The sequence below is a fragment of the Panthera onca genome, chromosome E1, assembly GCF_046562875.1.
Source record: "Panthera onca isolate mPanOnc1 chromosome E1, mPanOnc1 haplotype 2, whole genome shotgun sequence".
NCBI lineage: Eukaryota > Metazoa > Chordata > Mammalia > Carnivora > Felidae > Panthera > Panthera onca.
In genome coordinates, this window is record NC_138352.1 from 14830727 (window position 1) to 14836726 (window position 6000).

The following is a 6000-nucleotide window of genomic DNA, read 5'->3' on the forward strand; positions in this document are numbered from 1 at the left end:
TGCCCCACCTGAAGTTTTCAGGACGGAAGTGAAAGCCAGTGGCCATTTTTGACCCTGTGCCCCCTCCACACTCACCTCCCACACGTGAGATCAATCACCAGAACAGACAGGGTGCCGATGTCCCGTGGGAGACCTCTGTGGCTTCTCCAACACAAAGGCTGTGTGACCTCAGGCACATTCGTGAACCTCTCTGAGCCTGCTCTGGGGCACCCACCGCTGAAGTGGCAGCTCTAAGGGCAGCAAGTTTCCATAAGTTTGCTAGAGACGACAGCTGTGGGCGCCATCTAGGGAAGGAAGAGACTGCACATGGGTGGGGAGAGGGGGTGCTGACCCTGTCCGTGGTGAGGTGAGGATCCTTCTTCTCCCCTGCTAGGCAGGGGCTGCTGCTTTGCCAGGGGTGAGTCTGTGTCACCCCATTCCCCTCCAGATCCCCCCGCCTCAACCATCACCGAAGAAATGCGGGGGCCCAGCCTGGGCTCAGTCCACATGGGAACTGCAGCCACTTCTGAGAAGGGCTCTAGGGGAGCCGGTGGCAGGCAGAGCCCGGGCCAGGGAGCAGGATCTGTCCTGTGTGTGAGTGGAAATGGAGCCGATGACCCCACCTGTACACGTCCAGGGAGGGCTGGCCCCTTCTCTCCCAGAGAGCATCTTTATCAGGCAATTCTCTGCTTTTTCATCTGGGTCTCCAGCTTCCAAACTGGAGGCATGATGGGAGGCCAAGATAGCCCCTCGGAAATGAGTGTCAAGGACCCCGGCGGGGCAGGGTGGGGGGGGGGGGGTGGGGGGGAGGAGCCTGGGCTATGTGGGCGTCAGGGAAGCTTGCATGGGGCCTGGCAGGCAAGGGTTACATGCTCACTCCAGCCCAGTGACCGCACTGTCCAGAAACGAGTTTCCATCCCCCTTTCTGGTTGGTGCTCCCCCGGTCAGACCGCCTGCATCAGAGCAGGGCCTCGAGGCTACCCCAAATCCAGGGACGTGTCTGGGGGAGAAGCCCAGGGCCTGGTGGCTCCGTCCCTGCCTCCTGCTGTTTATACAACCCCACAGCCATAAACCTGACAACAGGTCCGGAACACAGGAATAGATCTCATTTAGCATCCCCTAGATGGGTCGCCACTGGAACCCACCAACCCCCTACCACAGCCAGACACGCCGAGGGCCACGTCACAGGGATAGTGACCACATGAGATGCCAGCTGCGCAGGGAGTCTCAGGATGCTACCCCCCAACACACGCACTTGGCCTTGGCTTCTTGGGTGGGGGCAGGGCTGGGGGCAGTCAGGCCTCGATGAGGTTGGAGAAGCCAATCGAATCTGGTCCCTTCCACCAGCCCTGAGTGTTTGTCCACATACTCTCCTCTGACTGTTTCACTGGCCCCCTTGGGAGGGGAGGGGAGACCCAGGCTGGCCCTAGCGTGGACACATGCCCTCCTCCTCTGTCAGGATCCCCAGCTTGGAGCTACCTGGGGCCAAGATGGGGTTGGGTGCAGGGGGCTGGGTGGGCTAGGCGGGCCCAGCTTTGGGGGCCCGTCCTTGGGCCCAGATCTAGAAGCCACTACCCAAGGGTTTTTCCCAGGCCTTAGACTGTGGTCACCCCCTGGTGGCTCAGATACAGGGAGGGGGGCTACGGGCCGAGGCTCAGGCTGTGCTGAGCAGGCTGGGCTCCCGGGGGCTGCTCTGGACCCCTGTGCTTGGCAGGCCTGGGAGAGCCGGGAGTGGGGGCACAGCAGCAAGGTCTGTCCTGGGTCTGGACGCTGATCACTCTGCCTCCAGAGACCTCTCGCTGGCAAGGGGCTGGGGAGGGGCACCCCATCTCCTCGGAGCCTGGCCCCTGCCGCACCTCCCCGGCTCTGCCGTCCCCACCCCTGGCCGCCTTAGCTGCCCAAGCCAGCTGCAACTCATGCTGGGCTGGGTTCACACACCACCTGATTGGCCACACTCGCCCTGGAGAACCCCGGGGATTTGCCTGATGGAAGCGTGTGCAGAGGAGAAACCTGCCTAATTCCAGCAGATGCCTGCAGGTGAAGAGGGTGGGGAGCCCACCACGGACCCCGGACCCCTCGCCTTCTCCCCCTCAGCTCTGACCTCTGCTGCTTCCCGCCGCCCCGCAGGTGGCCACTCTGATCCTGGAGCCCCAGACTCTGTCCTGCCCTTGGGGAGACCCTTGGCAGGAGCCTAGCCTTCTCCAGCCTCTCCTCCTTCCCTCTGCCCTTCTCTGCAGCATCCGCCGGCCCCAGCGCGCATCGGTCCCGTGGATGGATGGGGTCCCTGCCTGGGCTCCCCTCATGCAAAAGCACCCTGGCGATCAGAGGCCCCAGAGCCCTTTTGCCCAGGGAGAGGAGCTCACAGGGCTCTCTTCTCCGGGAGCAAATTCTAGAACTAGAGTGCTCACGCCAGGGGCGTCCACAATGGCAGCCTCCCGTGTTCTCAGAGCTTTCTCGCCCGCGCTGCTCATTTCCAGGTGCACGGCGTCTGCTCCAGTGGGTGGTCTGGGCAGGCGGCAGGGGCTGCGGTGACGGGAGCTCAGCCCTGGGACTGATGTATGGAGGCAGCCCCTCTAGACTGCTTGGGGGTCCGAGGCCATCACTGCATGGTGGCCCACAGTCTTCGCGGGGGGAGAGGTGGGGACAGGCCTGGTCAGGACAGCACAGGGGCCGGGGACCCACCTGCCTCGCTATCCCCCCCCCCACCCCCAGCGCAGGTGCACCGGGCAAACAGGACCCTTCCCTCTCAGCTGCTGGACGGCAGAAATGAAAGTCCCCTCAAAACCTCTCACTCCTTCCTGTGCCCCAAGAGTGGAAATGATGCTGCTCCTGGAGTCGGGACTTCTGTCTGGCTCTGGGTTCAGCGGTGGCAGGACCCTGGGTAAGTCACGCCCTCTCTGGCGGCCTCAGCTTCCTCACCGCTAGAAAGGCCATCGGATTAGAAGGTCCGTGGGCTGGGAGCCACCCGGCAGCTCACGCTCAGTGTCCCATCCCGGTTCGCCCAGGCGCCTGGGTGGCTTTGCAGACAAGCCCACAGCCCTGCCATCAGACTCCCTCCCTCCCCTCTGAGTGACGCACGGTGCTGGCCCTTCCCAGAGGCCCCGTCCACGGGGCCTGCCGCCCGGCCCGCGGTCGTCAGTACCCACTGGCAGCTGACTCTGGGCTAAGTGTGCCTCGAAGTGGCCCTCTGACCTGCATCCACGCCCCCCTTTCCTTACTAGCAGCGTTCCTGTCATTGCCCACAGAGGGCAACCAGCTACAAGATTACTCTTCCCTTTTTCCCTTTGCGGCCAGACGTGCTCATGCGACTAAGATCTCACCCACGTTAGCTGAAGGGTTGAGCAGATTTCAGGAAAGGCTTCTCAATAGTCCTTTTTACCTCCCCCCTCCTCCCTCATCCTGCTGCCTGGAATGCAGACGTGATGGCTGGAACTCCCGCAGCTACAATGGGGCCATCCTTGGCTTCTCCCTTTCAACACATCTCTCCCATCCAGTGTGTCGGGAAACCTTGCTGAATCCATGTTCAGACGGTCTCACTTTGGACCACCTCTCACCACTGTCTCTGTTTCCACCACGATCCCGGCTACCATCATCCGTCTCTCTCCTGGGTCCCTACAAGGTTCCCCTCGCTAAGGAGCTGCTACCCTGGCCTCCCCACAGTCTGCTCTCCGCACAGCGGCCAGAAGGTCTGACCTTACCTGCTTCTGTTCAACCCCTTCGCACTCAGAGAAAAGCCTAGGCTCTCACTGAGCCCACACGGTCAGCGCCCCACCATCCCCTTTCCTCACTGTTCCCTTGCAGCCACACTTCTCCTGCCGGGGACACCCCCCCCCCGCCCCCCGCCCCCCAGGCCTTCGCCCTGGCTGTCGCCTCCGCCTGGAGCATGTCCTCAGATACCCCTAGGCTCTCTTCTCTACCCCCACGCTTCTGTCCATTCCTTGCCTCCCTGGAGGCCATTCTGTTCATCCTACTTAAAATGGCAGCGGCCATTTAAGGGCCCTCTGCCGAGCCCTGGGTCTTCCCACGGAACCTCCTGCCTTCTGACACACCCTTTAATTTACTACTATTTATCGTCGTAGTAGGGGTATCGTAGAAGTACCGTAGAAGTCTGCCAGCTTCCAGACCATCTCGCCTACTAAAGGGCAAACTCTATAGCCATTTGCTGAGAAACGTATGATGCCCGGACCCCGAGGAGGGAGGCCGTGGGAGGCGGGCACTGCCCAGCTCGGGGCCACCCACCACCGGCAGAGCCTCTGGTGTTGAAGCCACTTGTTTTGGGTCTCCTGATAGAGGCAGCCAACGGCAACCCGTTAGCCGCTCCACTTTACAGATGGGGAAATTGAGGCTCAGAGAGGCAGAGCAGTTTGTCCGAGGCCACAGCACTCCTGAGTGTGGGGCTGAGATGTCGGACGCATTGTTGTGGCTCCGGGGTCCCCTGCACCCCAGGGCTGTTCGCCTCTGCCCCCTGCTGAGCTGAGGGCAGTTTCTTCCTGCTGATGCTGGAGTCCAGCACAGCGCCTGTGGGACTAACCCGTGGGGACACTTCAGGACACGTTAGGAGAAAGAGGGTACAATGAACACTATGACGCACGCTAGACCTGACCCCTGGCCGCAAGCTTTAGGAGCCTCGTGTGGCCCTCACGGGGCCCCCCTTTCCCTGGCGTGACCGGGTCCGGTCCAGCGGCTAGTAGAGGTGCGTCCCCAGTCCCATCAGGTGTGGCTAGGCTGAGGAGGAGGGACAGCGTGAGCCCTGTGAAGTTCCCCAAAGCTGCAGATTGTAGTCCTGGTCTGTAGGAGGAGACGCCCCCGAACCTCATTATCATCTTGTAATTAGAGGGGTTGTTGAGATTCAGCGAGATGAAAAACCTGCCTCTGTCCGTCCACATGCTTTTCCCTTTCCCGAAAATTCCAGGCCCGAGGGTGGCGCTGCCTGGATGCACAGGTGCACAACGCCCGCCCCGGACGAGGGAGCCGCGTGCACGAGCCGCGGGCACGCTCTCTGCTCTGCGAGTGTGGGCCGGGTCCTCCCTGCAGGTCCGGGGGAAGCCACAGGTCGTGCCCCTTCCTGTCAGGGCAGGAGGCAGGCCTGGGGGCACAGGAAAGGCGGGGGTGACTTCCGAGCACGTTCTCCACCTGATTTCATTCTCCCGAAACACCAAACGGGTCAAGAGCTGGCGCTTGACCCCAGTCACCTGACCCGTAACCACCAGGCCACACAGCTGCCCCCGTCTGCTCTGGGCCTCAGTCCTCCCTAAGCCGGGATGGCCAGGATGTCCCGTGGCCGCATTCTGCCCAGCCTCAGCCCCGTAATTTGGGACAAAGCCAGGGCTGAGACCCCCGCACTGCTTTCTACCCCAGGGACCCTCTGCCAGGCAGGCCGGCGAGGGGGCACAAAGCCTCACGCCTGCTCCCCAGGCTGTGTCTAGGGAGGGGTGTTCTGGCAGCAGATGGGTGGTCCCCAGGCTAGCCAGGGTGAGATCCCCCGAGGCTCTGAGAGAGAGAAGGGAGAGGTGTGGCCTGCAAGGGCCCTAGTCTGGCACCTCCTGGTCCTGGGGGCCCCCTGCCTGCCTTCCTCTCCAGCCCCGTAGGTGGGAGCTGCCCTGTCCACACTGGCCCACCTGGGCCGGCCTCCGAAGTGGGGAGACCTCCCCAGAACTGACCCTCCCCCAGGGCAGCCACCCAGGGATCAAAGAGGTGTCACTGTCCCCCCTGAAAGGTGTGCCCCAAGTAGGGTTTGTCCAAATACCACAAAGCCCGTGCACCCTGCCCAAGGTGACTCACAGTGGAGGAGGGGCGACCCTGGAAAGTCACATGGTCCTGCCTCTCGAGGGACATCCCCCTCCTGGGAAAGGTTTCCCTTGCCCTCAGGATACCCGAGCTCCTCCAGGTGGCCCCAGTGGACTGACATCTCTCTGCAGGTTGGAGGATGAGGCTGGGGGGGGGGGGGGGGGGAGGGGGGAGGGAGACACAGCTGGGAGCCCTGGGGCACAGTTGGGCTGTATTCAGGCTCCCCATCCAGCA